This window comes from Poecilia mexicana, unplaced genomic scaffold (assembly GCF_051168715.1).
Source record: "Poecilia mexicana isolate PSO_F unplaced genomic scaffold, ASM5116871v1 scaffold_3, whole genome shotgun sequence".
Classification (NCBI taxonomy): domain Eukaryota; kingdom Metazoa; phylum Chordata; class Actinopteri; order Cyprinodontiformes; family Poeciliidae; genus Poecilia; species Poecilia mexicana.
Window position 1 is genome coordinate 3,505,267 of NW_028263372.1, and position 13,729 is coordinate 3,518,995.

Below are 13,729 nucleotides of genomic sequence, written 5' to 3' on the forward strand. Positions count from 1 at the left end.
CCTATACAATAAACATAAATAGCAGATGATAAAATCCAAAATAGCAAAGAACAATACATTTTTAAGTACAATAACCTTTTTAAATGACCAACATTGCCTTTTATTAAGGATAAAGGAAATATAAAAGGCGACATGTGCTTTTAGGTTCAATTACAAACCAATATGTTTTTCCACCTTCAAAAGTTAAGTTAAAACAACCTAATATTATTTTTACATTTCTTGTAATATTAAGTTCTCAAATTACATTACTTGAGGTAACCAAAGTTTCAACCAAACAATTATTTTACATTATGCAAGAAAACTTTCCTCACCTAGTTAAACAAAGATATTTCTGCATTATTTTCTCTCACATTATAAGACATAACTAATTGTTTTTAAATTAGAATCTAAATTCTTGATTCAACTTGTATGAACCAAATATCTGATATTGTATTTTATTGAATATCACACTGAATTCTACCCAGAAACCTTTACTTTGAACAGAGTTTAAATATCTAAATAGTCTCCTAAATGTGATGTTATGGATACATAATCTCTGTATTATGCTGGGCATCAATTCTCCTTTTGGCAGCTTCACGTAGGATTTTAAGATCAGTATTTACCAGACTTAATGGTCTTATGATTCCACATTTGTCTGGATTTTTCCAGTTTTCCTAGGAGCAATACCATCAATGCATATGTTAGGAATTTGGGTAAACTTTTAGTTTGAAATACCTACACAATAACATCTATTAGACATGTAAGTAGCTTAGTCTTAAATATTTAAGTTAATTGGGAGGTTATCTGCCCTTAGTGCTTTACCTGCCTTCATGCTGCCTACTGTGCTGTCTACAACAATGGTTGTTATATTCTGTCTTGTTTCCAACTGTGTGAACAATTCATATAAGTATCCATAACTGGAATTTCCACGTTGAAGTATCTTAAACCCATTTGTCTATGTAAGGCCATTATAATATATGACATTCTCAAATGTAACTTTTAAATGTTAAAATATCTTTCCATCGTTTTATGCTTTTAATGCTCTATCTAGAACTTCAACTCCATTGCTGGGTTACAGATGTAGTACTGACATCACACAATGCAGATGGGGGTCAGGAAGTAAATGAACAAGCAAAAAACAACTAGTAAGTAAATACTTAAAGCTAAAGACATGTAACATCTTTTATTTATTTTCACTGCTCAACAGGATGAAACACATTAACAATAAAAATCAGACCGCAGTTTGTTCATTTCATTACTTTGGCTGAATCATGATAAACTGCCTCGTTATGGCTTAGAAATCAAAACTAGCAAAACTGGCTGTTATTGCATTGGTAAAAGGTAAAGGCAATTTTATTTATATAGCACATTTTCAGCAACAAGGCAATACAAAGTGCTTCACAGGAATTAAAAGGAAATACAAACAAAATAAAAAAACAATAGGAAAGAGCAAAAGAAGAAAAATAATCTAATGTTGATCTAAAGTATGTAAACTAGGTGCTCCTGTTCAGGGTTGCTAGATAAGTATAGTAAGTATCCTCTGGAGTCTCTGCATGATGATCTAAAAATTAATCTAAGAAGTAGAATATCGTCACCTTAAAATAATTGCCTAAGTCATTTTTTGCAATTCTTCAGGAAACACAAAAAACTGAACCATTTGTTGAATAAATGATATTTCAGTGATTCTTGAAAATAGGGACAAAATGGGTTTTAATTTTCCCATATTTTTTTTTAATTATTTCTAAATCTTATGTATGCAAATATGACAAATAATGTTTAGGAAATGTAAAGATGCTAAGGTACAGGCTCCCAGTTGCAACATTCTTTTAAAAAATTACATTTTTAATCGACCTGACCTAGAACGTTGGTCACCATCTGACAAAAATAAATAAAAAATAATTTTTAATGACTTTTTGTCTGTAAAATTACTCATTTACAGACAAATGCTTCTCAAGAAACAAAATAAATATTATTTTAAACAAAAAACAACAAAAAGTCCATCTGACGGAGTTGACACAGAACTGAAGGTGGTGACAAACTAGTGAGTAAAATTAAAAACTTGATACATGTGAAGTAATGCAATTTATGTAAAATGTATTAAAATCAATAAATTGCACATTTAAGTGAGATTTGATAACAATTTCACTGAAAGAATCACAAAAACTCTGACGGAGTTGACGAAATGCCAAACTACCTCTATTTATATGATGTTATTCTGAAAGAGGCCATATTGTAGCTCGTCAGGTCCATGAAATCTTTACATTATACCAAAATTAAGCTTTTATTTCACAAAATTTCATCAAAGTTTTGAAAATTGTCAGTTATGGAGTTGACACATCATAGTTGTGAAAAGCAACTTAGGAGTAAAACAGAAGAAAAAACTAAAGAATAACATAAGCTAACCAGAGCTAACAAGCCCTCTTTAAAAGGAAGAGAAAAGACAACGTCATGGGGTCCTCAGAAGTTCTGGTGCCCCCCAATAATTGCCTGATTTTTTTTACATTCTTTTCATGTCTGACGGTGTTGACAAGAACTAGGGACAAATTTCAACGGAGTTGGAAAATATCTAAAAATGATTTTTAATTCAATTTATCGATACTTTTATAATTATTTATATGACTGCTTATACTTAATTGTCATAATATATAATTTTAGTATTTCTTTAATTGTTTTAAACTATTAGAATGTGTTGAATTCTGCTCCTGGACAAGGGATTTTACAGGCATCATCAACCGACTACAACGTTTAAAATAAAAAAATATTCAGCAAACACAAGAAAAATATACATTGTTGTGCTCACATGACCCAGGTTAGTTTAGTCAGATATTTGAAAAAATATATTTTGTGTATATTTTATTCAAATCTGGTGCTTTATCCATAGGACCTGTTTTGTCCCCATTCTCAAGAATCACTGATTTACGAACAATTTTAATCAAAAAAGTTGTAACAACAGATGTCTTTTGACATACAAACAGCAAGGTCAGTCAAACATGGAACATGACAGAATTAAATGACAGGCAAATTTTTGAACATGCCTTTGTGACCTAGGCAATTTTACAGCACAAACTAACAAAACATAATGCTGAGGAGGCATGTGCATTTTTTCCACTTCTCGTTCCAGCTCTTCTTTGATGGGTTCTTGTCTGATGCCTATTAGTGTGGCAAATTGTCAAAGAAATGATGACACTCGACAGGCATGATGGGTTTCATTGACTGGAGGTCCTGGAACTTTCTCTCTTTGATTGGCAGAGCACATGGAAACAAACTTATCCATGCCATTGGCCCATTGGCACCTGCACTCTTTGTGGCAGTTCTTCCCACACGAAGTCTTCTGAAAAGGACAGCTTGAAATGGACCTTGCCTTCACTGCTAAACTGAAGACCCCGCAAGTCATGCACAGTCGGGTCTCCAGCTTTTTTGCCTGGTCTGATGCTGAAGAAGTAAGATCCATTCAGCTTCAGGAACTCATCGTGCTTGAGCACTTTCACATAGTAAGGTGATGGCCTGATTCTTGCAGTCTGGAGTACAACGACATAGTCTCTTGGGGTGAAGATATCTGCAACTATTTTTCGTTCAATAGTACTATGCATACTGCCACACTCCATTTGTGTATGACCTGCAAGAAGATATTTCTGGGTTATTAGCACCCCATATTTCCTTGCAAGCTCAGAGTATGCATTTGCTACACATGTATTGCAATTCTGATAACCGCAACCGTCGCTCCTTGAGGTCTGGAAGGCCTTTGATCACACCTTCAAAACAATGATACTGAAGATGTGCAAATACCTCGCTACAGAGGTCACCTTCTGATTCGTCCCAAACATAGCAGTAGCCTTCCTTTGATCTCAAGTTGAAAAGGGTAAAGTTGTGGACCTGCAGTTTTGTTTTGTAATACAGGCTGCTGGCTTGGGTTTTTGGACACAGTAGCACAGCTTGCAAGTCCATTGTCCAAACGGACTTCTCTTCATCAGCAGAATCCTTGTCCCTAGATTTCTCTTGCCTCGCTTCATCCTTCTTGGTGACATGTGTGTTATATGCAGCCTTACTGATATTTCCATGTTTGAATGAAACACAAACATCACACTGATCTTTTCTTGGAGTAAATACGGAGTAGTTCTCCTCATGGAACACAGCTGTGAAATATTGGATTCCAACAGCTCTCACTCCAGCAGTTGCAGTTGCCTGTCCATATTCACGATGTAGTTGGGAGATGGTTGTGCCTTGGTAAAGGAACTTCTTGTCTTTGTAGGTAGCTGTGCTTCTGCAGTAGTGTGAGTCAACACTGGGCAGGTCCCTCAACCAGTTCTTAAGGAAATCCTTGACATCAGTTTCAACCTTTGTATGCCTGCCACTTTTGGGTCCAGATTTTGATGGCACTTCTGCTTGTTTTTCAGGGTTGATAGGGTCATCCAGCCATTTTGTGATGGTTCTTTCAGGGAGACCAATTGTAGAAGAAAAAAGTGCCTTGCACACTTTAACACTTGTTCCATCTTCAAGCTTCAGTTGGTAGGTAAATGATGAATTGCATCGGATCCCTCAGTAACTATTTTTTGCTTTATGCTAGTCTTTGTGACCAAAGTGGTGACATATAGCCAACGTTCTTCCCAGGTGTTCATTGCCGAAGTCTTGTCAAATACCCACTGCCGCTGCTTTTCTGTAAGGACTTGGCAGTCTTGAGTTAAGACTCGCTGACAGAACTTGGAGTTGCAGGGAGGACCCATAGTCTTTGCACTTATTTCTTTGCCACTTTTGCTCTTGTATGACATTCCTTTTAGACGTTTCTACTTGGATTCATTTTCTTTTTGCCTGCATCTTTTAATTCAACATCCTCATCCTGCTGTTCTAAAGTTGTTGCCACCATAGATAGGCTGTTTTCATCTTCAGGAGAAGATGACTCATCACAAGTTGGGGTATAGTCCGGATCTTGAATGACATCATCACCATCATCGCCATCATCATTTGATATCGCCTCTTCTTGGTGTGGATGTGTCTGCTTGGCATCTTTAACTTTATCCATGGGAGCAGATGGTGCATCATTATCAACATACTGCATCATCTCTTTATTGATGGTCTCATTGTCATTCTAAGTAGATGAGGACAGACTGGTGTCATCAATATCAAGTGCATCTCCTACCAAAATGAAAAAAAATATATTCAAACCTTTCAAAAATGTGTGATTATTCTGACAAACATGAATTGCCTTTGAGGTCAATTGTATTAAGATACATCGTGGATTCCCAAAATGGTTTGCAAGTTGCCTCTAGATACAGCAACACAGGCACACTATAACACCAGTCAAATCATTTACGATTACTTATGTTCAACTGAAATTTTCATTAGTTAAAATCAATAAAGTAAAGAGGGTCTTTTGTGAATTTTTTCTAGACTGTAGATTACATTACAGTATTGAAAACTTTCTTAGTTAGATGACTCTGGAGGGTCATGGTTAATGCTGGAGGCAATCCCAGCTGGCTTCGGGCAAAGGCAGGGCACACCCTGGACAGGCCGCCAGTCTATCACAGAGCATTTTTAGCTAGCTTCCTAAACTAAAATTTTCACAAAAGATCTTATGCAATTTTGATAGCCTAGTGTATATTATAGTAAACATCTTCACTTACCAACATGGGAAGAGTCCTGAATCTTGGAAATAGCATCAGCAGCTGTGTAGAATTTTCGTCTCCTTGAATCAGCCGCCATCTTGAAAAACTTCTAAAATTGCCTAAGTGACTTAAGCAAAATAAAACTGCCTAAGTCACACTCTTGATATAGGCAATTATACAAAAGGGGTAGAACGGCATGATCTGTTTAATTGAGGATGTAGGCAATTTTACCAGGTGGCCAGAGATGATTTAGGCAAAAAAAATCATTTTTGAAAAAAAATGACTTAGGCAATTATTTTAAGAAGGTGACGATATTGGTCTAAATATTATGGAGTGAAATTACACACGAACACATATTTTTACACACACAGAGATACTTTCCCGCACGCACAAATCTTTTTACACACACACAAATCTTTTTATGCACGCACAAATCTTTTTGTGCAAATATCACACACAGATATTTTGAGACTATTTTCACTCCATAAAATAGTGAGTACTCTACAGTTTTTAACAAAATAAGCTAAAGAGTGGCTAATAAATTAGAGTCTCTGGATTCCAAGTTTGTTCTAATTCCCTTTTCTGGGTGAAAAGTGAGTACCGTACTCCACAGTTTCTAACAAAATGAAATAAAAAGAGTAAAGGACATATTAGGGAACAGAGCAACTTTTTTTTTTTTTTTGCATTCATAGATTTAAGCTTTTTTGTCAAATGTAATATTTGAATCTTATTTAGCTCACTAACTCCTATGTTAATAAAAACAGTTTGAAGCGAGAGGGAGGGGCCGAGCATTAATGGCTCAGCATGTTGGAGCAGAGAGAAGCTGACGGTAGATAGAAAAACAGAAAGCATGTTTTTTTCTTACAATCTTCAACACACAGCCTTTAAAAATTGCGTAATAAAATCTTTTACATTTTTACCATAAAAACCCTGGTGCTTTGACCAATAAGTTTAAGTTATGATAATATTCATTATTTCTATTATTGGTTGTCAGTCAACCTGGACATGGCAAAACTAAAAAAGGTTTAAAAATAAAGCAACTTAACAAGTTATAATTTAAATAATACATAACTTGTATTGCGAGCTGCTACAATAAATCAATATTTATGAAGAATTTTATTAAAACTTGTTTTTATTTAGAGCCTTAAATGTTTTGTACAGATGTAGCAGAAAGAAATTAGTTATGTGACACTGAAGCAAACTCAATTCTAAGCTAAATTTTAATTTTATTTTGACATGAGTCTCAACAGTTTGTTTACTGAGAAATACACACTTGATGTGTATTCCCAGATAGCACATGATGTTAAATCAACGTTGAAAAATAGTTAGAATCGTTGATTTTTGGTTGAAGTCGACAAAGGACGGTGGATCAACCATCAAACAACCATCCAATCAAACCGTTGAAACTGTGACATTGAATCAACGTTGTTTTGTGGTTGAAATCTGATCACTGAAATGCCGAAGTCTGATTAATGGTTGATTTTTGGTTGAAGACGACAAATGATGGTGGATCAACCATCAAACAACCATCCACCTCTAGCCAAGTAACCAGTGTTGAAACTGTGACATTGAATCAACGTTGTTTTGTGGTTGAAATCTGATCACTGAAATGCCGAAGTCTGATTAATGGTTGATTTTTGGTTGAAGACGACAAATGATGGTGGATCAACCATCAAACAACCATCCACCTCTAGCCAAGTAACCAATGTTAAAACTGTGTCATTGAATCAATGTTGTTTTGTGGTTGAAATCTAATGACTGAAATGCTGATGTCTGATCAACATCTGATCAATATTGAATCAATGTCAGATGTATTGCCGCACCCCTTCCCCTCCTCTCCTCCTCATCAGCGCTCTGGGTCAGAGCATTTTATTACTGAGCGGGGGTTATCACATTTAAATTAAGCACTGTAGAGGATAGTGGGTGCTGATTCCTTTCTGTACATTTTCTTACTTGTTCATAACAATTCTCACTGACTGTGTGTGTGTGATATATTGACACAAAAACATCTACAACTTACTACAAGGAGTGGAGGGGTCCACCCCCACCGTTTACATGAGTGGGATGTCCCAAACACACAGCCACTTCGCTGTTGGCTTGTTGGAAAATAAGTTAATTCAATGTTGAATTATCATCACAAAGGTTGCATGTTTGGTTGAGGTCGACAACTGATGGTGGATCAACTATAAAACAACCATTCAATTCTAGCCAATTAACTAATGTTGAAACTGTGTCATTGAATCAATGTTGTTTTGTGGTTGACATCAAATAAATGAAATGCCAACGTCGAATCCAGTGTGTTTCAGCACTGGTCCTCCAGGCCCTACAAGTTTTAGGCATTTCCCTAATTCAACACACATGATATTAATTGACGTCTGATTAATGGGGTTTTGCTGAACTGAAAAAGCGCAGGTCAGTTTGATTGACGTCAAGGTTTGGGGAAGAACTACCCAGATAGCACACAATGTTAATTCAATGTTGAATTATGATCACAAAGGCTGCATGTATGGTTCAGGTCAACGACAGAAGCTGGATCAACCATCAAACAACCATTCAATTCTAGCCAATTAACATTCATTGATTGAAATGCCACATCGAATCCAGTGTTTTTCAGCACTGGCACCAGGCACACTGCCCTGCAAGTTTTAGCCATTTCCCTAATTCAGCACACATGATTTTAATTAACATTTGATTAACAAGGTTTTGCTGAACTGAAAGCATGCAGGTCAGTTTGCCTTGAGGATAAGGTTTGGGGAAAAACTAGTAATCAAAGTGTTCAGGTGTTTTTTGCACCCCTCACCACCGCCTGCCATTCAAACGCCCAACCCCCTTCCCTCCACCCACCAAAAACACACACACACCTCTTTCCCCCCACCTGGGCCCATCTACCCCTCAATCGGGTGAAACAACTTTAATTTTAAGTGAGGGTTTTTCATTTTTCACATTTTAAAAGATTGTTTTGGCTAGTGGCCTTTATTTGATAGTTAATTGACAGGAAGGTGGGTAATGCAGCAAAGGTTGCCAAGGTCAGGAATTGAACCTGTGACAGCTGTGTTGAGGACTGAGTCCTTGATTGTGGTTTGTGCTTAACCCCTGCGCCACCACAGCACAACCCCTTTTAGGTGAGGGTTAATCACGTTTTAACTTAAGCACTATGTGTTGACAACACTGAGTTGTGATTCCGTTCTGTACCCAGATTCACTAGCGGAACAAGTCAGCGTTGGGCCGGGGGGCGGGGCTAATTACCGGACCCCTAACGAATCACCAGGCCCCTGACGTTTATCGCCTGCGCTACCAGAAACTGTTGAGCGAGGGGCGGGGAGGTTGGTCTGCGTTTTTTGGTTGATCTTTACCCAGGAAACACATCGGCTAAACCGTGAGTGAAACGGTCACTGGGACTGACTAGTATATATTCCATTGAGGGAAAGTAACTTTAACATTAAATAGACCTTTCTCAACAGGTGGTAGACTTTCTCAGTCTATAATCAGATATTTAACCCCACCACCCCCCATAGCTCTGCGCCTGCCCAGATTGCACATGATGGCAATTCAACATTGAATTAACATCTTTTGCCAACAAGCCAACAGCGAAGTGGCTGTGTGTTTGGGACATCCCACTCATGTAAATGGTGGGGGTGGACCGCTCCACTCCTTGTAGTAAGTTGTAGATGTTTTTGTGTCAATATATCACACTCAAATGGTCAGTAGGACTTTTTTATGAAAAAGAAAGAAAATGTACAGAAATGAATCTTCACCCACTATCCTTTACAAAGGTTAATTTAGAATGTAATACCCCCCACTCACTAATAAAATGCTCTGACCCAGAGCTCTGATGAGGAGGAGAGGAGGGGAAGGGGTGTGGCAAAAGAGCTGACATTGATTCAACATTGATTCAACATTGATCAGTCGTTGATCAGACATTAGCATTTCATTCATTAGATTTCAACCACAAAACATCATTGACTCAATGACACAGTTTCAACATTGGTTACTTGGCTGGAGGTGGATGGTTGTTTGATGGTTGATCAACCGTCAGTTGTTGACCTCAACCAAAAATCAACCATTCTGACTATAATTCAACGTTTATTTACCGTTGTGTGCAATCTGGGCAGTTTGTTGCAGCCCTCATCACCTCCTCATCTCCCCCTACTCCCTCCCAAGCCTCCCCCACCCAGCCGCTCCTCCCAACCTTCTCCTCTTTACCCCCTCTCATTCCTTCTTCCCTCCCCCTCCTTGAGCTCTGGGTCAGAACATTTTATTACTAGGTGGGGGTTAATCATGTTTCAAATTAAGCACTACATGTTGAGAACAGTGGGTTGTGATTCCTTTCTGTACATTTTCTTACTTGTCTGTAAATATTATTACTGACTGTGCATAATGTGTTGACACAAAAACATCTACAAGTCTCTACTAGGAGTTGTACAGTCCACCTCCCCAATTTTACACTTGTGGTTTGTCCCAACCAAAAAGCCACTTTGCTGCTGGCTTGTTTGCTACCGGCTTCTGAATTGAATTCTCCTCTGAGCACTTTTATGGTAAGTTTTTCAATATTACTTTGATCTTAAATGTGTTTATTGAAAAATAAGGGCATTGTTTTGTGCCCATAGTAATCCTGGTTATTTTGGGGCAAAACGGATATTTTTAATAATTGAGGTCATGTCTCCTTTTGTATTATTTTCATCCTACCCACCACTCCAGGCCTAAGTATGAAATCCTGCGAGATTTTGTAGGATTTGAGTTTTTAAATAGGGTGGGGCCTATTGTTTGGTCTGGGAGAACATGTGGTGGACAAGGAAGTGTAAGGCTGGCTGGTCCAGGTGGGCTTTAAATTGTTGTGATAGTAATCACTTGTTTTTAACTTTTTATTATGATATGCTTAGGGACGTGCTTAAATGAGCCTCTGTACCAGAACAGCTGAGTTGGATGATTACATGACCGTCTGCAGCCATCAAGAAGTGCAGAAGGTTGTTAATCATCCACAGATTCAATCCAGGTGAGGCAGAAGGGAAACACTTAACATGTAAGGCAGGTGAAACACTGAACTAAACCTGCTAATGACTGATTCAGTCTGTTGATCCTTGGATTGGTAACTGGTTAAATTGAACTGGACTATTGTTACTTGTGTGGGATCTTTATTAGCATATAGACACTTTTTAAGGAATTTAATCAACTTATTTGGAAATATTTGTAGTTGATGGAAGATTGAACCCTGCGACAGACTGGCGACCTGTCCAGGGTGTACCCCGCCTCTCGCCCGGAACGTGAGCTGGAGATAGGCACCAGCACTCCTCCCGACCCCACTGAGGGACAAGGGTGAAGGAAAATGGATGGATGGATGGATGGATGGAAGATTGAACCAGCTATTTGATGGAAGTTTATTGTGTATTAATTATAATTTTTCCAACTACACTATAAATCACCTTTTGTTTGATTTATTTGTCTCTGGTGTGTTAAATAAACCTGATCCTCCCTGAGTTTTATTGTTAGGTTTTCTGATAAACAGCCCTTTATTTTAAATATTGATTTAATATCAATATCATAAATCCTACACTATACTGCAGCTTGATGGGTAAATGCAGTTGTATATGTAAACATTAAGATAAATATTAATGAAAGATTAAGATATTAATTTAACAGTGAGTGTACATGGGGAACTATATGGTTTGTATTTGTTCTCAGACCTGTAACCAGTACAGTGTTTAATATTTCATTGTGTTTCAGAACATTTCAAATGTTTATCATATTTCTAACTGGCACCTTCCTCACTTTTATTTTTTTCAGCTGTTGCTCTGCAGTTTGACCGAAAGCTGACTCTTGAGGACTGCAGCAAAATTGTCAAGAAGTGGCTTCATTATGCGCCAGAATGAGAGGAAGACATCACAAGGAATCAAAGTGACGCCAACCAGAGTCAAACTGGGGTTACCACAACTTGTACTGTTTCCCTACTTCATACAGTACAAAGCTTAACTTCATGGACTCTGTTCTTCTGTGGACAACATACTGTTGTTTTGACAGTCAAAAAGGAATCAAATATGTTTAAAGATCTGTCCCTCTTTTCTTAAATAAAATGTTAAATCAAACCCATGTTGTCATTTTTGTACACAGTTTACGCATCATCTGCCAATAATACAGTGTTTAACACCAGTGAAGAAACTTTTAGTGGCATGTTATGATGTAGACCTATCAGACGTAAAATGTACATAAATCCTTAGCTTTCATTCAATATAAAAACAACCCAAATCTGTATGTACATCCACAGTCAAATGAGTGTTGAATCAACATTGATTCAATGTAGAATCAACACAAATATGCATGCAGATCCACGTTCAGATGATGGTTGAATCACCATTGATTCCTAACTTATTCAATGTAGAATCAACACAAATATGCATGCAGATCCACAGTCAAATGAGTGTTGAATCAACATTGATTCAATGTAGAATCAACCGAAATCCGGATGCAGATCCACGTTCAGATGATGGTTGACTCAACATTGATATAATGTAGAATCAACATTGATTCATAACTGATTCAATGTACTATCAACACAAATATGCATACAAGTTGACATACAGATGATGGTTGAATCAACATTGATATAATGTCAGTTATGGTTGAAACCCTAACGTTGATTCAACATACAAGTCACCGACCACTTTCAATGTTGTTTCAATGTCAGCGTTCAACGTTGATTCAATGTTTCTGGCTGACATTGATTCAATGTTGTTTCAATCATTCTGTGCTATCTGGGTTGCCACCTATAGTAATTTTTGATCCTGGAGTTTGAACAGGTTAAAAACTTTTTAAACCACACTTTACGTTACATATTACTGTAACGTTGCCGACCCTTGAAAAATTGCTCTTAAGAAATGTTGCCGTGCCACGGTGAGCATAGACATAATATAAGAATAGATGCCTCAAGAACCGCTCTCGCCTTTTGTAGATGACGGGATTTAGGGCGGCCATCTTGGAGCGGTCGACCGCTCCACTCAGCGTTATATGTCTGGCAGACACAATAACATATCAGCGCATTAAATCGATCATAATACACATTTTTGTTACTTAAAACCTTATTCAAACAGTTATCAAAGCTACATTTATAAACAATTGTATTTTAAAGTTTTTTTTAATTGTATTGATACATAGTTCAGGATATTTAAATATGCGGAGTGGGGAAAACAATACAATAGGAATAAAATATCCTGATATTGATGTAATATTGATGTATGATGAGCATTTTACAAAGCACACAGCCGTTGATAATTTATTTAATTATTTAGTAATATCAATACATATTTATATAAATATACAAACCAAATAAATAATTATTAATAATGACACAAATAAATAATGATTAATACTGAATAATATATATTACATACATGTTTATATAAACATGTATCTAATTATTCATCGGCTGTTTTCCAGCCGACGAATTCTAGCTTCAGTGATTCAGCAGCTGAGATTGAGTCCAAAATCCGATGCGAGATTCATCCGTGCTGCAGTGAATCCGTCTCTCTTTAAAGATATTTCCCACTTCTTCCTCACATCGTGTCTTTATGAAACCTTCAAAACAAAAACGGAAGATTTGGGATGTATCTTACGTTTGACAGAGTGAAAGAATTACATATAAATAATAGTCTTTACCAGCTGTATAAACTTTGCTAGTGAATATGGCGTAATATATATGTGTGTGTGTGTGTGTGTGTGTTACGCCAACCCGGTAACAGGTGTTACGTCACGTAACACCTGTTTTACACCAAGCACTATAGCTAATATTAGCTGGTATCTCGCCGGTGGACATAAATTCAGTGAATCACAAAAAATGCACAATCTAATCTAATCTAATCACAAAAAATGCACAATAATATGTCCATCTTACTTTCGAAATGTTGTCTGTTGAGCCCTCATATCAATAGTCCGTCGATCCGAACAACAATATCCCGCAGTGCTGAGGCATCTTATGCTGTTTTGGTTGTGCAAAGTAGGAGGACGACCGCTCCAAGATGGCCACCGTATTTCCTGCGCCAGAGAAGCCAATGCGGGGTCTACTCTTATATTATGTCTATGAAGGTATGTCCTTTTATCTAGCAGTGCTGGATCTGCGCGGGAAATCCGGCGGCATACATAAAGCCCCGCCCACTCGGCGC

General features: G+C 37.3%; 2 long non-coding RNA genes across 2 annotated transcripts; one reads left to right on the plus strand and one right to left on the minus strand.

Annotated features, from left to right (window-relative positions):
• Nucleotides 1-10,348: 10,348 nt before the first annotated feature.
• Nucleotides 10,349-11,659, plus strand: LOC148160107 (uncharacterized). The gene is made up of 2 exons (XR_015762460.1): nucleotides 10,349-10,572; nucleotides 11,361-11,659. It is a non-coding gene; the product is annotated as an uncharacterized LOC148160107 (long non-coding RNA).
• Nucleotides 11,660-12,815: 1,156 nt separating this feature from the next.
• On the minus strand, nucleotides 12,816-13,679 carry LOC148160108 (uncharacterized). Its single transcript, XR_015762461.1, has 2 exons — nucleotides 13,462-13,679; nucleotides 12,816-13,145 (listed from the first exon to the last, which is right to left on the minus strand). It is a non-coding gene; the product is annotated as an uncharacterized LOC148160108 (long non-coding RNA).
• Between the last annotated feature and the right edge of the window lie 50 nt (nucleotides 13,680-13,729).